The 21,363-nt window shown below is 42.4% G+C and overlaps 1 protein-coding gene across 1 annotated transcript in view; it reads left to right on the top strand.

Moving 5' to 3' along the window:
* The window catches only part of LOC126427249 (insulin-like growth factor 2 mRNA-binding protein 1), an 862,042-nt gene that overhangs the window by 153,676 nt on the left and 687,003 nt on the right, over positions 1-21,363 (top strand). The window lies entirely within an intron of this gene.

Below are 21,363 nucleotides of genomic sequence, written 5' to 3'. Positions count from 1 at the left end.
ACGTGAACATTCAACCAGCTTCGCTGTTTTTGAGATACTCGTTCACAGGCAGTGCGTAACAATAATCTGTCAAAGTCGCTTATCACAGTGGATTTTCCCTTTTGCAGCCCATTTCTTTGCTAGGGTGATCCCCCTCCGTATCTGCTCCGCTTACGTACTTTTATTACGACGTCACGTGCCCGTAACGCCACCACGCGGAACCCAACGTCGCGGTGGCAGTGATCATAATGTTTTCGCCCATCAGCGTAGTTATAAAGAATGCAAAGCTCCATATTTTGATATCAGAAACGAAGCACTTGTAAGAACAATTCTTTATTGTTCTTCAATCGCCGGCCGCGGTGACCGAGCGGTTCTAGGCGTTTCAATCCGGAATCGCGCGACTGCAACGGTCGCAGGTTCGAATCCTGCCTCGGGCATGGATGTGTGTGATGTCCTTCGGTTAGTTTGGTTGAAGAAGTTCTAAGTCCTAGGGGACTGATGACCTCAGATATTAAGTCCCATAGTGCTCAGAGCCATTTGAACCATCAGTCTGGGATTCTTACAAGGGAACCTCACCATCGCACCCCCCTCAGATTTAGTTATAAGTTGGCACAGTGGATAGGCCTTGAAAAACTGAACACAGATCAATCGAGAAAACAGGAAGAAGTTGTGTGGAACTATGAAAAAATAAGTAAAATATACAAACTGAATAGTCCATGCGCAAGGTAGGCAACATCAAGGATGGTGTGAACTCACGAGCGCCGTGGTCCCGTGGTTGGCGTGAGCAGCTGCGAAACGAGAGGTCCTTGGTTCAAGTCTTCCCTCGAGTGAAAAGTTTACTTTCTTTACTTTCGCAAAGTTATGATCTGTCCGTTCGTTCATTGGCGTCTCTGTTCACTGTAATAAGTTTAATGTCTGTGTTTGGCGACCGCACCGCAAGATCGTGCGATTAGTAGACGAAAGGACGTGCCTCTCCAATGGGAACCGAAAACATTTGATCGCAAGGTCATAGATCAGCCGATTCCTCCACAGGAAAACACGTCTGATATATTCTATACGACACTGGTGACGGCATGTGCTTCACATGACAGGAATATATTGTCGACCCACCTAACTTGTACACTTGGCGAATGGGTAAAAAGATTCTTCTACTTTGCCCGATTTAGGTTTCCTTGTGGATGTGATAATCACTCCCAAAAAAGTGATGAAAACATAAGGGTTTCTCACATAAACTGCAACAAATGAATCCAACAGTTTCACAGTCGCACAATTTTCTCTGTGCTCTGTCAAAACATATGTTTCGTTTCGATGTTTGTTTAGGTGTAGCGTCCCCATACTACGGCGCAGTTACCTCGCATCGCACGGACGGACGGACAGATAATAATGGTACGAAAATAAAAAAATGTACTTTTCACTCGAGGGAAGACTTGAACCAAGGACCTCTCGTTCCGCAGCTGCTCACGCTGACCACGGGACCACGGCGCTCCTGAGCTCACATTATCCTTGATGTTGCCTATCTAGCTTATGGACTACTCAGTTTGTATATTTTGCTTATTTCTTTCATGGTTCCACACAACTTCTTCCTGTTTTCTCGATTGATCTGTGTTCAGTTTTTCAAGGCCTATCCACTGAGCCAACTTATAACTAAATGTGAGGGGGGTGCGATGGGCAGGTTCCCTTGTTAGTAGGCCGCAAAAGGTGGAGCTCCACGTTGAGGCCCTGAGGGGCAATCGCGACCTCCCGACCGCCATGTCGCCCTCTGCCAGTAGCTTCACTGGATGCGGCTCGGAGGGGCGTGAAACCAGCACACCACTCTCTCAACCGTTGGCTTTTTCACCTTGGACTGAAGGAGCTGCTAAGTTGGCTTCAGAAATGCATCCCACTAAAGTCTTCCCATTAAGGAAAAATACGTGGCAGTGCCTGGTTCTCTGACTGCTGATCTGTGGTGGCGGACTAATGAAAACATGTAGACAGGATCCAACAAAGAACGCCAAGTTACGTCACGAGATCGTTTAGTAAGTGCGAAATAGTGGCGGAAACGTCCGACAAAATCGAGTGGCAGAAGCTGTCCTCTCGGGCGCTACTCGCGTAAGCCTCCTGAGATCCTTCGAATAAAAAGAATTTTCTTTGAATACAATACATTTTACTGTGACCTAGAAGCTTATGTTCACGAATCAGCAAGGTTTTAGAAACCATTGCTCATACGAAGTTTGCCCTTTTCTCACATACGTCGGTTACCACCCTTTCTGGTCGCTTGATTTAAAACGAAGCGGGTTTCAGAATTTTCTTTTAGCCTTCTCTGTGCCCTTGCTGGTTACATTCGCGCATAATGCGCTCTTTTCCTATTCTTCCGACCTACAAATTCCGATCTTCTAGTTTTCCTGGCTCTTGTGTTTCCTTTTTCCAGATCTTCTTTTACTGCTGCGACTTATTTTACTGCCTCATCCTAGCTTTACAGAGAATTTCGTAGAAAGCCACATACATGTACAGGGTATTCCAAGAGGAATGCTCAACATTCAGCGATATGACAATCATAAAGGTCTGTTAACATGGGAGCTAAAATACATACCTTTATAGTCATGGCCACTTATTCGGCTTCGATACTGTCAAACAAATGTCTTCTGCTGCAAGTTCTACGCTTTCCACATTTTGAGAGGAGGCAGACAAGACAAAAAGTCCAGTAATACTATGGTTTCTGAAGTGCGTGTATGTATGAGCCCATGTCTAGTACACAATTTTTTCTTGTTTTGGCCCATACTGCCTCTTTTCAAGATATGAAAAGCAAAATGCTTGCAGCGGGAGTGATTTGTTTCACAGTATTGAAGATAAATGCTCACGACTCTTAAGGCATGTATTTTAGTTCCTGAATCTTGATCATTCCTTATATAGGGTGTTTCCGTAAGAGCGCTTAAAAATGTACAGAACATACAGAATGCTCCACTGAACAATTTGAAGCAGGGAACCTGGGGCCTTTGAAGCCAGCTTAAGGAGCTATGGAAGTAAACTTGTCTACCGCTTTGTCTAATATTACTATTTCCCAGCTTATTTACAACTAACATGCGTACAAGTTTAGAAATATTTGGCTGTTTATTTACGTATACGTTCTTTATTTCTTGCGAGGAAACAAGGAGGACGCGCTGATTACTAGAAAATCATGATGCAGGTTTTGTTAACTTTATTTCTCCATAAGGTGGCTCTGTTCATCGTGTTAACATTGTCACATGACAGAGCGTGCAATGAATCAACGACAGACCCATTCATTACTCAGTGCTACTCACAAGGGAACCTCCCCATCGCACCTACCTCAGATTTAGTTATAAGTTGGCACAGTGGATAGGCCTTGAGAAACTGAACACAGATCAATCGAGAAAACAGGAAGAAGTTGTGTGGAAATATGAAAAAAATAAGCGAAATGTACAAACCGAGTAGTCCATGCGCAAGATAATCAACATCAAGGATAATGTGAACTCGGGAACGCCGTGGTCGCGTGGTTAGCGTGAGCAGCTGCGGAACGAGAGGTCCTTGGTTCAAGTCTTCCCTCGAGTGAGTCGTTTAATTTTTTATTTTCAGACAATCGTCACCACACGTACTGTTTACCAACAAATGTAGGAAATAATCATACAAATGTTCGACAATCGTTCGATCCCTTAAGGAACTTTCCGATGCCTTACAATTCGGAAAATATTCATTGACATTGTTATTGAACTCGCGAGCTATATTTGCTGGACTCATATTGCCCACGGAATACATCTCACGTATTTAATGCACTCTCGTCCAAAGTAGTGAGCAGTCAACTGCCTGCCAGGGAGCCTCGTTGGCAGGAATATTCTCTCTTCCGTTCGCTGTAGTCGACTAACGCCATGTGTTTCGATGTTTGTTTAGGTGTAGCGTCCCCATACGTCGGCGCAGTTACCTCGCACGGACGGATAATAACTGAAAATAAAAAAATTAAACTTTTCACTCGAGGGAAGACTTGAACCAAGGACCTCTCGTTCCGCAGCTGCTCACGCTAACCACGGGACCACGCTATCTTTGATGTTGCCTATCTTGCGCATGGACTACTTAGTTTCTATATTTTGCTTATTTTTTTCATAGTTCCACACAACTTCTTCCTGTTTTCTAGATTGATTTGTGTTCAGTTTTTCAAGGCCTAGCCACTGTGCCAACTTATAACTAAATCTGAGGGGGGTGCGATGGGGAGGTTCCCTTGTCAGAGACGTGCAGAACAGTACGATGGAGCAGTACCGGTGCTGTTTCGCAGAACTCACTGACGTGCACCTTGTGTATGGGGAAGTACGTTGCAGTGCTTTCACTGCTGAAAGGGAATGACTTCCTAACAGGCATCATCCTTCACGAGGAATGTTTATTTCTCTCGGTCGACGAATGCAGGAGACTGGTTTATTCAGTGCGAATGTGCGCAACCATCTCAATGCTGTATTTCCTGGTCCTATTCCGTGGGCTGCGAGGTCACGAAACCTGAATCCCCTGAATTATTTCCTATGGAGATGGCCAAAGTTACTTGTGTATGAGACCTCAGTCGACAGGGGGATGGAATTAGCTGCCAGAATTGTAGCTGCATGCGAAATGTTTCGAAACACACCAGGGATATTTGTCAGGTTGCGTCAGAATGTTTTTCGCCGATGTCATGTTGCATTGAGATTGATGGCAGTCAGTTTCAGCACTTTTTCTAATATACAGTACAAATGGCACGTTAAATGTGTCAGTGATGATATTTGCACTTAACTGTAACCAATGTAAGCAAAGTACACAGTAATGTGATTTTATTCCTATTATCTCCTAAAGCTGACTTCTTCGACGCCAGGTTCCCTACCTCAGATTGTTCAGTGGAGCATTTCGTGAGCGTTTTTAGATATCGATGCGAGGTTTTCGACAAAAGACAGCATGCTCCGGGGCACGTACTTTCGTATGTAATAAAGAATCTTAACTCTTGTATCGGTCGAGACGTTGGAGGAAGTATGATTTTTCTTTTCCTAATTGAATGATAGATTTTCTTTAACGTTACGCGAAAGCGGTTGAAAAGACGAGTACAGTGATATAGTGCTTTTTAATTTTGAGGTTGAAACTCTTCGCAAAAGAATTCGAGAAATATTCAAAGATTGTCGGCGGAAATAAGTTGCTGCGTTGCAAGCACTCTCGTGCCATGCTCCGTCGTTGTATCAAGCCTTTCGACTTTTTACTTGTTTGCACTGCATAACTAGCAGGAACTGCGTGTTTATCGGCAGGTGTTTTACGCTTCAACACTTCTTGCGGGTATACACGTACACCAATGAGGAGACGTTAGACATGTTACCTTTATACTGCGAAATGGTAGTAGGAAACTGCCTGACGAAACAGTACTTGTTCCACAATACCCTGCATTTGAAACAGTTTTCTTAAGCTAGCAAATTTCGTAGTTCTGTTTAAAAAATGATAGCTGATAGCTGACCTTGTATCTAGGTCTTGTAGGAAATGAGATTTTATGTTAGTAGTGTACACCTGTCTTGGGTATATATAACGACGGACCCTGATATGGATACTCTGCATAGCGGTGTTTACACCCATTGCTTTCCAATTTTAGTGCATTTCTCTGATTCTTTTGGGAAAAGTTTCAACGTCAAAACCAACAACTGCAGCAGTTGTTGTGGTCTTCAGTCCAGAGACTGGTTTGATGCTGCTCTATCCTGTGCAAACCTCTACATCTCCGAGTAACTGCTGCAACCTACAACCCTCTGAAGCTGCTAGCTATTTACATCTCTTGGTCTCCCTCTATGATTTTTACCCCCCACGTTTCCCTCCAGCGGTGATTCCTTGATGTCTCAGAATGTGTCCTATCAGCCGATCCCTTCTTCTAGTCACGTTGTGCCGCAAATTTTTCTTCTCCCCGATTCTATTCAGTACCTCCTCATTAGTTACGTGATCCACCCATCTAATCTTCAGCAGTACCACATTTCAAAAGCTTCTATTCTCTTCTTGTCTAAACTGTTTATCCATTTTCACTTCCATACATGGCTACAGTCCATACAAATACTTTCAGAAAATACTTCCTGACACTTAAATCTATACTCGATGTTAACAAATTTCTTCTGCACAAACGCTTTTCTTGCCATTGTGAGTCTACATTATATATTTTCTCTACTTCGATCATCATCAGTTATTTTGCTTCCCAAATAGCGAAACTCATCTACTACTTTAAGTGTCTCGCTTCCTAATATAATTCCCTCAGCACCACCCGATTTAATTCGACTACATTCCATAATCGTCGTTTTGCTTTTGTTGATCTTCATCTTATATCCTCTTTTCAAGATCTCTTATCCGTTCAACTGTTCAACTGCTCCTCCAAGTCCTTTGCTGTCCCTGGCATTATTGTCATCGGCATGAAGGGAATACGATTTCGTAAAAAAAAAAGCCATATTTGTTTCAAAATCTCGATTGGTACCAGAGTTTAAAACATGATCGGTTCAAAACATTACGTGTCCCTTAGTTTATTACCAGTTGCAGAAATCTCGTTTCGACATGTTGAACCGTCCATGAAATAAAACGGGTGTTACGTCTTATGTGACTCATACTTTTTTTTATGTAGTCTCCGTCTTCCGTTGCTCAACTTCCATAGTTCCCTACCTGTCCCTTCTTCTTCCTGAATTCGCCGCATATTCAACATCTTGCATCCATCTTGTAAGTGATTAATGATTTACAACCCCAACATCAATTAAATTCATCTATGCTGAAGACACCGCACTGGTAGAACAGAGCAGTAACTTCGAAGATGGTGAACGAATTCTTTTACGGAGGATCAACTTTCTTTAGGACCTGGAGTTTGGTCCCAAGCACATCAAAAACTGAAGTCTCTTGTTCCCATCTAGTCAATCGTGCTGCGGAGTACAAACCAAGAGTTCTGCTCCATGGACAAACGTTGAGGTACAATCCTTCCCCAAAATATCTCGTAATCACTCTAGATAGAACCCTGAGCTACAAAGAGCACATCACCAAGCCTTCTTACTAAGTTGCTGCAAGGAACAGCATACTACGAGGGCAGTTCAATAAGTAATGCAACACATTTTTTTCTGAAACAGGGGTTGTTTCATTCAGCATTGAAATACACCAGGTTATTCCCCAATCTTTTAGCTACACAACACTATTTTTCAACGTAATCTCCATTCAATGCTACGACCTTACGCCACCTTGAAATGAGGGCCTGTATGCCTGCACGGTACCATTCCACTGGTCGATGTCGGAGCCAACGTCGTACTGCATCAATAACTTCTCCATCATCCGCGTAGTGCCTCCCACGGATTGCGTCCTTCATTGGGCCAAACATATGGAAATCCGACGGTGCGAGATCGGGGCTGCAGGGTGCATGAGGAAGAACAGTCCACTGAAGTTTTGTGAGCTCCTCTCGGGTGCGAAGACTTGTGTGAGGTCTTGCGTTGTCATGAAGAAGGAAAAGTTCGTTCAGATTTTTGTGCCTACGAACACGCTGAAGTCGTTTCTTCAATTTATGAAGAGTAGCATAATACACTTCAGAGTTGATCGTTTGACCGTGGGGAAGGTCATCGAACAGAATAACCCCTTCAGCGTCCCAGAAGACTGTAACCATGACTTTACCGGCTGAGGGTATGGCTTTAAACTTTTTCTTGGTAGGGGAGTGGGTGTGGCGCCACTCCATTGATTGCCGTTTTGTTTCAGGTTCGAAGTGATGAACCCATGTTTCATCGCCTGTAACAATCTTTGACAAGAAATTGTCACCCTCAGCCACATGACGAGCAAGCAATTCTGCGCAGATGGTTCTCCTTTGCTCTTTATGGTGTTCGGTTAGACAACGAGGGACCCAGCGGGAACAAACCTTTGAATATCCCAACTGATGAACAATTGTGACAGCACTACCAACAGAGATGTCAAGTTGAGCACTGAGTTGTTTGATGGTGATCCGTCGTTCATCTCGAACGAGTGTGTTCGCACGCTCCGCCATTGCAGGAGTCACAGCTGTGCACGGCCGGCCCGCACGCGGGAGATCAGACAGTCTTGCTTGACCTTGCGGCGATGATGACACACGCTTTGCCCAACGACTCACCGTGCTTTTGTCCACTGCCAGATCACCGTAGACATTCTGCAAGCGCCTATGAATATCTGAGATGCCCTGGTTTTCCGCCAAAAGAAACTCGATCACTGCCCGTTGTTTGCAACGCACATCCGTTACAGACGCCATTTTAACAGCTCCGTACAGCGCTGCCACCTGTCGGAAGTCAATGAAACTATACGAGACGAAGCGGGAATGTTTGAAAATATTCCACAAGAAATTTCCGGTTTTTTCAACCAAAATTGGCCGAGAAAAAAAATGTGTTGCATTACTTATTGAACTGCCCTCGTACATAAGCTCAGTGGTACAACCTGGGGAACCTCTGCTGACTGAGTTTAACTGGCATCAGCCTTGTGTACTCTGCTGCCGAGTACTGTGAACCTGTCTGATTGGATAGTGTACATGTCAAGAAGGTAGACACAAAACTTAAGGACACAATGCGGCGCATTACTGGTTCCATCAAATCAACCTCATACCACTGGTTACATCCCTCCACCTCACTGAAGGCGGAAACAAGCTCTACTGAGGGAGCCCAAGAAAATCTTTCCATTACCCTCTCTGCCACTGCACCAAGAATTCTGTCATCCGCCACAGCAACGATCGCGATCAAGAACACCAGCAAGTGTTACTGCAGGACAACTCACCGCGGATGGTTTTGACCTAAATGAAAGCTGGAAGCATGAATGGTCAACAAAAACATTGGCAACAAGAGGCCATCACCTTGATCCCACAAACAATCGCAAAGGTTTTGACCTACCGAGGAACCTCTGGTGCCGCCTCAACAGGTTAAGGACTGGATATTGTTGTTGTAGCTGCTTCAGGTACAAATGGGGCTGGATCAGTTCACCAATGTGTGAATGTAATTAAGAAGAGCAGACAATTGAACATCTAGTCCAACACTGTCCACTTCATTCATACCCTGGAATTCCCGACGACTTGTTCACCCTCACACCCAGCTTAAGTAATTGGTTGAAAAACACGGAGTTTTAGGTTTAATCTTGTCTTATATCATATGTATATTCTATAAAATCACTTGTCTTATATCAACTGTCTTCTCCTTCTTCTGCAGTGGTCAATCCAAGGATTGGTTTGCAACAGCTACAATGGCAACTTGTCTCCATTCTGTGCGTCTTTCAGCTTTTCTATTCATTTCTTTATAGGTGTTACATCCCACATCTTTCACGATTTGATCCATGTACCTCAGTCGTGGTCTTCCTCTTGTCTTTTTCCCTCGACTTATCCCTCTATGATTGTGTTCAGGAGTCCTTTATGTCGTAATAGATGGCCTGTAAATTGCACTCTTCTTTTAACAATGAAACTCCAGAAGCTTCTCTTCTCGCCTGCTCTTTCCAGAACCACTTCGTTTGTGACCTTGTCGATACATTTTATTTTGAGCATGCGTCTATAGCACCACATTTCAAAAGAATTTAGCTTCTGGTCTTCCTCTGTCCCGAGAGTCCATGTTTCACACCCGTAGCATGCCACACTCCACACATATGATTTCAAAAATCTTTTCCTGATTTCAAGGCTGATGCTCTTAGATGTTAATATGTTTTTTTCTTGTTAAAAGCAGCTGTATATTGTATGAAATCACCATACGTTTTATCCGCTCTGGTCTCCAGTCATAGGTTCTTTTTTGCCAATGGCTCTTATCCATTCATTGAAGGTGGCCATCCCTGAGTAATATTTTGCTATCTATGGCATCGAGAATATTCTATTTCTCTCGTATAATTTCTCTTATTCTATCATTTCCGATGTGTTATAATCAGGTGATGCGCGACATTCTATGCGCTATTGGTAAATAAAGTCGTTCGTGCTTCCTGTAACAGAGTTCTCGGCAAAGAAAAATGGACCATACAACTTTTCCCGTGAAACTACAAAAAACACATTAAATTTTGGAGAGTCCCCTCTCATGTCGTACAACGTCATGTGGTTTTTCGCCAATAATCCGTCATAAGGGACATCAGTTTATTTGTTTCGTTTTTGGTTAGCTGCCATATTTCAGCGCCATATATGGTGATACTCTCAACGAGTGACTTGTACGTCAAGACCTGTGTGCTCTTTATAATTTTGCCACTCCATAGCAAGGAATGAACTTGGAACAATCAATTTTTTCTTGCACAATTTTATTTATTTATATTGTGACACAGGGTGTATCAAAAAGAATCATCCGACTTGGCACGTCTATATTTCTGAAACTATTAAAACATATACAATGAATTTTGTTTTTTGATGAACGGGAAACTCGAAAAAGTTTTTTTTCATACCTTTTCCTAGGTGTTCATTATGCCTCCTTGAGATGCGCTTCATATATCAACGCGGTGTTCAAATTGTGCCCACACTGCAGCCAGCATGTCTCGAGTTACAGCCGCGCGTGGTTCCCGCACGGTCTGGGGAGCCCTGCCGTGGCTCCCCCCGTCGGAGGCTCGAGTCCTCCCTTGGGCATGGGTCTGTCTGTTGTCCTTAGCGTAAGTTACACTAAGTAGTGTGTAAGCCTAGGGATCGATGACCTCAGCAGTTTGGTACCATCGAAACTGAACACAAATTTCTAAATTTTTCGTGAGTTCCAGCTTCCACAACTGTTGGTAATGGAGGCACACGAACACAGTCTTATATAAACCCCCACAAGAAATAATCACATACAGTTCGGTCCGGTGATCTTGGAGGCCAGTAATGTAAGGCTGAATCGTTTGGTCCAGTGCGACCTATACATCGTTCAGTAATCCTTTGATTTAAAAATTCCTGTTCTTCCAGGTGCCAGTGTGGCGGTGCCCCGTCCTGTTGGTAAATAAAGTCGTTCGTGCTTCCTGTAACAGAGTTCTCGGCAAAGAAAAATGTACCATACACCTTTTTCCGTGAAACAGCAAAAAAAAAAAAAAAAAAAAAAATGGTTCAAATGGCTCTGAGCACTATGGGACTTAACATCTGAGGTCATCAGTCCCCTAGAACTTAGAACTACTTAAACCTACCTAACCTAAGGACATCACACACATCCATGCCCGAGGCAGGATTCGAACCTGCGACCGTTGCAGTCGCGCGGTTCCGGACTGAAGCGCCTAGAACCGCTAGGAATCGTTAGCGCCAGGATTTCACCCGGAACAAGTCCCGCCCACTCACCCCCGGGTTTCCCGGTCTTCGTTCGGCGCCTGGGCATCGTTTCAGTTGACCCACGTGGCTTACCGCGTTCGGCTGCACTTGGAGTGAATGTTAAATTAACATCTTACTAGGTCTTAAATTTTGCCAGGTAGTTAGGAGACACATTACAAGAAACGTGCACAATTGGCCTCAGCTGTGCCAGGTACTCCCACAGCAAACATAACAGAAAACAATGGAGCACTGAATTCTTTAAATACGAGATCTCAGTTTCCAGATGAATAGCCTATGAAGAAACATACTTCTATGTGAGGAAAAGCACCCAAAGCTAAAACAGGATAAACCTACCCTCGAAGAATAATTTGTTTGGAGAAAGAGGAACCACAGTATACTTGACACTTAAGTTTCAGAACTCAGACAGTATATGTGAAACAAGCACCAATGTTCACTATACTTCCAGAGGGCATCAAAATTACTTTGTTGTTGCTAGATCGATCCAAGCTGATTTCGCGTGCTATTCACTGAATAGTTTTGCTGAAAAATTTTAGGGGTGAAAGAAGTACTAGCACAGCATGAAGGACGTTTTACAGCCATGAAACACCGCAGCATGTATTTCCTCCATAACTGCTCTGTGACAAACATAAACATCACATTATTATTTTTTTTAAATGGTTTGAATGACATTTACGAAATTAATAAATCTTTTGGTTAAAAACAGACAGGACAAAGAATAACGACACATTATTTTCCTGAGACGTTTGCAACAGCATATAGGTCACTAATCACACAGAAACAGCTACAATTCTTTGTAACCTCGTTTATAATGCGCATGTATGGTATTGGAAGAATTTACAAGTTAAAATTCACCCACTACCCATGCAAATACTAACGAAATTTGTCATACATGCAAATATCTTACTGCTTTCATTAGGCATTTCTACTTTGACATTCTTATATTCTTTAATTTTCGTGAGCTACTATGAGGGCCTACATAAACAAAACATCCAACGGTGATTTTAGACAACAGAGTTATTCGAGTGCATCCGTGGCTTTACTGCCGACATGACAGATTCAAGACCATTGTTTTCGCATTGTATGTTTGCTCTGCTGTTTCCCTCAAATAAACGTATTATAGTAAGTGCATTAGTTAATGAAAATTTCTCCTTATTGCCCTTAAATAACATCACGTTATTTTTTGTTTTCTATTGCTGGCGATGCTTTCAATTCTCTATAAATATTTTTATCTCTTTAATAATGCAGATTCATATTACATTACTATCCAGAAAAGCTTAAATTTCTTATCGTTACTGAATTTCATCACAGTATAACACGTGTTGGACTGCGACGATAACAACTTTGTTGTAGCTCCCAGTTTGCGGAACTGGCGGCCGTTTAGGGGAGGGCCTTACACTATGGATAGGCGTGGAGGGGGGTGAATGGGCGGGACTTGTTCCGGGTGAAATCCTAGCGCTAAGGGCACGTAGAACCGCTCGGCCACCGCGGCCGCCCCGTCACTAAAGACTAAGCGTGGAAGAAAACTGTCATCCTCCATCTTGCCAAGAACGAAATTGCAGAACTCCACAGGTTGTTGCTTGCCACCTTCACGAAGAGCTTGCAGTAGCTGAATTTTGTATGGTTCTATGTGTTAACGTCGACGCAACACACGCCAGACGGACATCGGGGGCATGTTGAGCTGTCGAGCTGCAGACGCGTTCGACGTATGTGTCAGACACTCGGGGACGGCCAGGCGATTTGCCTTTACACAAGTAACCTGTTTCTCGGAATTGCTCATGCCACCATGTAATGCTCTGTGCTGTAGGAGAATCCACATCACACCTAGTACCAAAGTCACGATAAACAGTTTTTAATGACCCGCCCTGCGCAAAATGCAGAACAGAAAACGCTTTCTGTGGGCGCACACTGCTGCTACCTACCGTGATCCATGTAAAACTTGAGAGTTTGCTCTTTCCAACAGTACGTTTTTCACGCACATATCTCAAATAACATAATAGTTATGATTTTTTTAAATCGAATGATTCTTTTGTTACACCCTCTACTTTGGAGTTTCCTCGTTTGCTCTTTCTCTGGATATTCCTTCCGCAGTTCATTGTGGGCCTGATTCACGGCTGTAAAGACATCCTGGTGTGATGAGCATACTGTATTGTCTCAGTTTCGAGTTTATTTTCTTACAAAGTTTCGTTATAAATGCCTTCTGTATATCTCTAGACTGTTACCATTTTTTGGCAACGAATTTTATAACAAATATTTTCCAAATAATTTTTACTTAATTATTATTTATAAATGGTATTTGTCGTCTAGATGATAACAAATACCATTCACCTCTTTACCAATAAAAAAATCGGTTGCAAAAAACGTTATTTGTTCTTATCAACATAATAAACGTAATTAGAATAGTAAGTGAGAACTAACAGCTGCAAATATTAAGTGTATATTATGTATGAACTTTAAATTTTTTCCGCTCAACACTATCTATTCAGATGTATCTGACGTACGAAATACGAGAGCAATCTCCCCCCCCCCCCCCCCCCCCCGCGTTGTCACTTGTCACACACACACACACACACACACGTTGTTGTTGTCTTCAGTGCGAAGACTGACTGGATGCAGCTCTCTGTACTACTCTATCCTGTGCAAATGTCTTCATCACCAAATAACTACTGCAGTCTACATCCACTTCCGGCATTTTGCTCTGTTCATCTCTTGGTCTCCCTCTACACTTTTTACGCCACACACTTCCGTCCAGTTCGCTTGATGTATCAGAATATGTCCTATCAGCCCATCCCGTCTTTTAGTGAAGTTGTCCCACAAATTTCTTTTCTTCCCAATTGCATTCACTACTTCTCAATAATTAGGAGATCTAGCCATTTAATCTTCATCATTTTTCTTTAGCACTGCTTATTGTCCATGTTTTACTTCTGTACAAGGCTACGCTCCACGCAAACACCATCGTAAGGGACTGCCTAGCACTTCAGTTGATATTCGATGTAAACACATTTCTCTTCTAGAGAAACGGTTTTCTTGCCATTGCAAGTCCAAGTATGTTAGCGAAAACGAGGAGAGAGAGAGAGAGAGAGAAAGAGAGAGAAATGAAGCTGTTAGGTAGGAGATTGGGATAGAAAGACTGAAAGACAAAATTGAGAAAAGTAGGTTGAAATTTTTTGAAAGTGTAAAGAGAATCGAAGATGTAAGAACGCCCAAACGAATGATGGAGGCGAAATTTGAGGGCAACATTGGTTGACTCGATTAACAGCAGTGTAAGAAGACTGAATGTGGAGTGGAACGAAATGGATACTAGAAGAAGAATGGCAGAAATCGAAAGTACCATAAATGTCCCAACCCGGGCTGATGCTAGATAGAAGGATAAACGCAAACGATAACTGGTGCTTACAATAATAATAAGCTCTCTTTTTGTCTGCGTTTGCTTCCTAATACATAATATGGAAATGTGCTTCTGTAACAGAAAAATATTTAACAGGAAAAATATATACGTTAGCATTACATGTTGACGTTGAAATACCTGTGTGGCGTTTGCAGTACAATTACTGTTTTTCTCGAGTTAGTCGTCTGCAACTAATCGGGGTTTATTCTGTTTTATTTTACATAATTTTCCCAACGTGTTGAAATGGAATGATCGTTCTTTCGTTTTTTCCTAATGTTATGTTATAGAAGAGAAAAGTGTTGCACGATGGACCACTTTACAGACCTTTGCTTCTGGAGGTTTAGTACATTTTATTAATGAGTTTTTAAACGATGGCGTTAACTTTTTGTTGTGTGCTAAGGTCATTTTCTGAAGTTACAAAAATTACTCCGGAAAATTAAATTTTTTCCAAATGAGAAAAAATATTGCAAGCAAGGTACATAGTCACGTATGTACCTGGAAGCAAATGCTCTGTTAACATTTATAAACGTTGCAATCTACAAAATCTTGTCCATACTATATTTAGTTGTCTATATGTTACATTATTGCTCTACTACGCACCAACAGTTAGTCAGTGAAATCAAATTCAGCAGAAGTTACCAAAATCAGTTGAAAGTTAAATACATCTTCAAACTGAAGCTTTTGGAAAGTAACACAAATTTCCATTTTCAAGACAGGTAAAATTGTTAAGCCATAAACAAAACTGTTTTAATTTGCAGATATCCCATGTCTCGCGGTAAAAGACTTTCTGTTTCGAGGTGCAAGATAGTACACTTCCGACAAAGAGTGGTTCAACTGCCAGCATATTATTACAACTAGTTTTAAAAATATGTAGAATTTTAATTGGCATAACATTCTGTAATTGAAGAATAAACAATATATTCCAAATGGTTCTATTATATCGGCGAGCATTTAAATATGTAGTATTCGAAATAAATACCTCAACCTCATGTGTAGCAGCAATAAAAGCTGTAGTAAAGGAAACTGCTTATGGCGATCTCTAGTGCGCATTCCTCTAGGTAATTATAAATTCAGACTGAAGTACCGACCAAAAAACATGTGTTCCTGTAGAACACACAAACGCGCTACTGTCACTATACTACGTTCTGCCTTCAATAAAGATTCGCTGTTTTATTCTTTCATATCGTTTTTTCGGGTTAAAGTGGTAGCTTTCGAAAATGTGCTGGAGTTATTACGATGAAGAATGGGTTTTGTAAATTGGTGAGTTGGGGCAGGCAGGGGGGGGGGGGGTGTATGTAAATACTCGAGTGTACATACTTTTCGTAAACTTCGATATCTGATACTAAGTTACAGATTTTTCTGTTAATACTATTCATCAGATACAACAATCTCAATAAAATATTATATATTATGATGCAAAAAGTACTGTATATGTTATTTAACAGAGAATAAAATGAACCCACTCAAGTGGGAGAAACTTCTGCGAAATGTATTTGTGTATAAGATAAGAAGAAATGTATTTGTTTAAAACAGAATCACATTTCCGTATTAATAATAGTAGAAAAATGAAGAAGAAGGTTACGCATCGTTATATAGTGCGTCATGAAGAGCAAAATGCGTGTAACGTAGTGCGATAGTGGGTGTTGTAGTCTGCTGGAAATATCGCGGGCGACCTTGTTTGTCGGCGGGGACCGTTGTTCACTTCTTTACAACTGGCAACGTCGCACGTAGCGTACGCTAGCGCCCCTCGTGGCAGGCGCCGACGGCGTTCCCCCCTCTCCCCCCTCGCTCTCATCAATGGTAGGCGCGGCCAGCCAATGGGGAGGCGGCGCCACCCCGCCACACGCCGCCATTGGCTGGCGCCCGCAGACATGCTCTACCGCAACTCCCGCCAAGCGTGCACTGCCCCGCGCGCTGTAAACAAACGAAAAAAAAAGAAAGCTCTCGCAGGCTTTGCGGCGCAAAAGAAGCCGACGCTAAATAAAACGAGAGAGAGAAAGGACTGGTCGGGTGCGAGCTGCGAGGGGAGATTAAAAATTCCCCGCACGGAAGGAGGCGGATGACGAATCGCCCGGGGAGATACACCCCTCCGTGACCAGCCCTCGGAAACCTTGGTTGTGGCGCAGGCGGGCGGCTGTGACGAGTACCGAGCCGCGTTCACTCTGTCCGCAGCTGCGCAAGTGACCACCCACTTCTGCAGACAGGGCCGCACCACGGAAATCTATGTAAATAAAAATCAACTGCCGCTTATATGAAAGATAATCACTTGAGAACGGATCGACCGACTTGCTTAACTTTTTTTGTGTTCGTAATTGTGAGGACATGGTTTGTATGAAAGAAAATTTTTGAAAAATCCACCTGAAAAGTCGGAAATGTGGATTGTATTTTCGTATGAAAATCTCAATAAAAGAAATGCAACGGTCGGTTTGCAGCTTTCCTATCAAATGTTTTCGTAACAACAACGAATTCTGCATTAAATGTTGATATTTTGCGAAAAAGGATACAATTGAAAGCAATATTTCAGTACATTATCAGTGGTGATCATATCTTTGGTGTGTTGCAAGTCTGATTACGATGCAAAGTCCCTTTGGACATACATGCACGCATGTCCAAAGAAACAGGCACTGTCGCGAATACAGCCGCTATGAAATATATTAAATGTATTCACAATTGCGAATAATGACAACCAGCAGTTGTTGAATGGAATGACGACAGTGAAAATTTGTGCCGGAGCAGGACTCGAATCCCGATTTCCCGCGTATCGTGAGCGGTCGCCTTACTTTTATCTTTGATCTCATTTTGTTCCACATTGTTCGGTGAATTTGTTCAGGGCGGACGTCCAGTGATAACCGTTCAGGTTCTTCGTTGATCCGTTTACTGAGTTTCTTTATTACAGAGGGCAGCTAACACACAGACCTAACACGCTGAGCCGGCAACTTCCATTTGGCTATCCGTCCACGCGTCACAACCATAAGGCCGGTATTACACTATCAAATTTCTTTGTCAAAGATTTGATCAAAGATGTGATCAAATATTCCGTCAAATTTATTTGACAAAGATCTTTGACGTAGCGCTTACACTGTCATATTTTTCGTCAAAGTTCAAGATGGCTGACAACACAACTTGTTATTAACCGCAGCAGTTGCATGTACCACAACTGCACTTTGTGCACATGCGTAAGAGAAGCGGGGGGAAAAAAAGGAAACGTACCTGGGTGAAGCCGTGGGTTTTACGACGACACGTTAAAAGCATTCAACAAAAACTTGTTACGTGAGCTTATAGTGGAGGACGTCACGTCGTACATAAATTACTTAAGAATGGATGAGCATACATTTCTGTATGTGTTCAGTGAAGTGTATGGCTCACTGTAACACTCCGATTCCTTGCTACAGGAGAGGGTTAGGTTAGGTTAGGTCTCCAATCATCTTAATCTATTTTTGTATTCAGGGTGCCTCACGTTGTAAAGCGCCTCATCAACTTTTATACATCTCTATTAATTTTGTAGTTGTCGGTACACTCCAATTGTATTTACTGGCAATTTTGATGAAAAACACTACAGATGGCAGAACGCTGCAGCGATGCTAGCGCTCCATGTGGTAACATGTCACATTGAAGTGAACAGAAGACTAGCGACTTCTTTGATCAAATCTACAGCGAGGCCCTAGATTGATCAAATATTTGACGAAGTTCCCTATTACACCATCAAATTTCTTTGAGAAAGATATTGGACAAAGAAATTCGATAGTGTAATACCGGCCTAATCAAACTTCCATATGTCGTCAGCCATGCGTCTGGTCGTGTGTCGTGCACGTATAGCCAAATGGTATGACGACCGTTCGCGATAAGCGGGAGATCCGGGTTCGAGTTTAGGTGCGGTAGGAATTTTCACTGTCATCATTGCATTCTACAACTGTGGTTGTTGTTATTCGCAATTGCGAATACATTTAATGAACTGATGTAAGTTCGCAGTAACTTACTGTGCTGCAAACGTTCAGCTGATTTCAGTTCGTGGTTTATTTCTTTGGAAAAAATGCGACTAGTCTGGCGGCGTATGCGTAACGCAGGCCATTTACATTATCGTCGACAGTGAGACTGACAAAGAGCGTAGACAGCGTTTCGAGACAAATAAATAAGAATTTCTTAAGCGCGAACCATTACGGCGGATGCAGTGGAGTTCGACTGGCTCTGTTGGCGCTTTCGCAGAAAATAATTTAGAAGGTCGGAAAAACAGACCGCAAAATCGGTGGTTGTCATATCTTTGGTGTGTTGCTAAGACTGAACTGATGTCAGTTCGTGGTAATTCTGTGTTACAAACTTTCAGATGATTTCAGTTCGTGGTTTATTAATTAAGAAATAATTCCACCAGTGAGGCGTCGAAATATCGGTCGGCGTACGCGCAACGGAACGCAACTACAGAAAACAGGGAAGATGCGTTTATGGCGAACTTTATAATCCTACTTTTTCGTAGTTTGAAATCATGCGAAATACTGTCATGAAAGCTACTGCCCTCACAGCCCCGCACCTGGAACGTTTTCTCTCATACGCCGTGTACTAATGATTCCGATCGATTTATCCTTTCATTTTGACTACTATTCCCAGTCAAGGTTTCGTTTGCAGAAACAATAAATGAGATCAGAGAGATGTCGGAGGAGGAGATGAATAGAGAAATGAGAAGGAAATGGATGTGTAGGAGGGGAAAGAGGATATGGGCAGAGAGATGGGGCAGGAGTGGTGAATGGAGAGTGTGGGATAAGAGATGTACACTATACTGACGTTTCATCTTCGCTAGTGTGAAACACATCTCTCTTGAATAAGCGCTCATATCTCTTAAGGTATGCAATTTAGAGCCATGTTTACTAGCATTTTTGCTTCATACCACCACCTCCGACAATTGCCTACGCGACAATCTTAGGAACGACAGTACCGGTACATGTATTCCACTGTCAGAGCATCACAACTGTTTACGCTTATAATATTCGACTCGTTCGTTTCCGGCACATGGACGCTTACCTCAAAATGATATATCTATAATTCTCCATCATCCTTGAAAGTTTGTGTCATCACCGCGGAACCAACCCGTACATACATGGTGGCGCACCTAAACGTTTCAGGCAGGGGTAAAATACAGGGAGCGAAAGGCACGAAAGGGAAGCAGTAGTTGGGAAGGGAGTGAGACAGGGTTGTAGCCTATCCCGATGTTATTCAATGTGTTTATTGAGGAAGCAGTAAAGGAAACAAAAGAAAATTTAGGAGTAGGAATTAAAATCCATGGAGAAGAAATAAAAGCTTTGAGGTTCGCCGATGACATTGTAATTCTGTCAGAGACAGCAAAGGACTCGGAAGAGCAGTTGAATGGAATGGACAGTGTCTTGAAAGGAGGATATAAGATGAACATCAACCAAAGCAAAACGAGGATAATGGAATGTAGTCGAATTAAGTCGGGTGATGCTGCGGGAATTAGATTAGGAAATGAGACACTTAAAGTAGTAAAGGAGTTTTGCTATTTGGGGAGCAAAATAACTGATGATGGTCGAAGTAGAGATGATATAAAATGTAGACTGGCAATGGCAAGGAAAGCGTTTCTCAAGAAGAGAAATTTGTTAACATCGAGTGTAGATTTAAGTGTCAGGAAGTCGTTTCTGAAAGTATTTGTATGGAGTGTAGTCATGTATAGTAGTGAAACGTGGACGATAAATAGTTTGGACAAGAAGAGAATAGAAGCTTTCGAAATGTGGTGCTACAGAAGAATGCTGAAAATTAGGTGGGTAGATCACATAACTAATGAGGAGGTACTGAACAGAACTGGGGAGAAGAGAAATTTGTGGCACAACTTGACTAGAAGAAGGGATCGGTTGGTAGGACATATTGTGCGGCATCAAGGGATCACAAATTTAGTATTGGAGGGCTGGGTGGAGGGTAAAAATCGTAGAGGGAGACCAAGAGATGAATACACTAAGCAGATTCAGAAGGATGTAGGTTGCAGTAAGTACTGGGAGATGCAAAAGCTTGCACAGGATAGAGTAGCACGGAGAGCTGCATCAAACCAGTCTCAGGACTGAAGACAACAACAACAACAATTGGAAAACGTCTTTCACTAGTATGAGTGTAAGCAAGGGGTTATAAAAGTAAATACTATGAGAGATTTTAAAATGTAAGCAAATATAGGTTTCAAAACAAACTTACGTTTTTTTAAAAAAAAATTGTTTAACGGACACCCCATATTATTTCTTACACAATCAATAACACGAAAAATCACAAAAAGGTTGGTTGCATCGCAATTCGTCAATTACATCGCGAGAAATTGAAAAGCGGAGTCGATGTTTGAAATATAAGAAAACCGTCGCTATTGCATATCCCGAGATGCAAGCGTGATCTCTACATAGCAGTGTTTGCAGCAGGAAACACTATCAATAGTTTCGGCCCTCGTGACAGCAGTGACATTAAGATTACGTACGTGAATCACATCGCGATTATGAGCAACGTGGGTTTCGTGCTTGCGTACGGAGACGTGCAATAGCGACGCGTTTCATTTGTTTCGAGCGTCAACTTTGCTTTGCAATTTCCCGGGACGTACTTGACGTATTGCGATGCAACCAACGCCAAGTGATTTTTCATGTTATTGACAGCATAAGAAATATGACATCATGTCCATTTAAAAAAAGGGATGATGTTTTGTTTCCAGGCTGTAGCTGAGCTATGTCTCCGCATTGTCCTTTCTTTCAAGAGTGCTAGTTCTGCAAGGTTTGCAGGAGAGCTTCTGTAAAGTTTGGAAGGTAGGAGACGAGGTACTGGCAGAAGTGAAGCTGTGAGGGCGGGG

This window comes from Schistocerca serialis, chromosome 11, assembly GCF_023864345.2.
Source record: "Schistocerca serialis cubense isolate TAMUIC-IGC-003099 chromosome 11, iqSchSeri2.2, whole genome shotgun sequence".
In the NCBI taxonomy this organism is placed as follows: domain Eukaryota; kingdom Metazoa; phylum Arthropoda; class Insecta; order Orthoptera; family Acrididae; genus Schistocerca; species Schistocerca serialis.
This window is presented reverse-complemented; position numbering and strand designations above follow the sequence as displayed.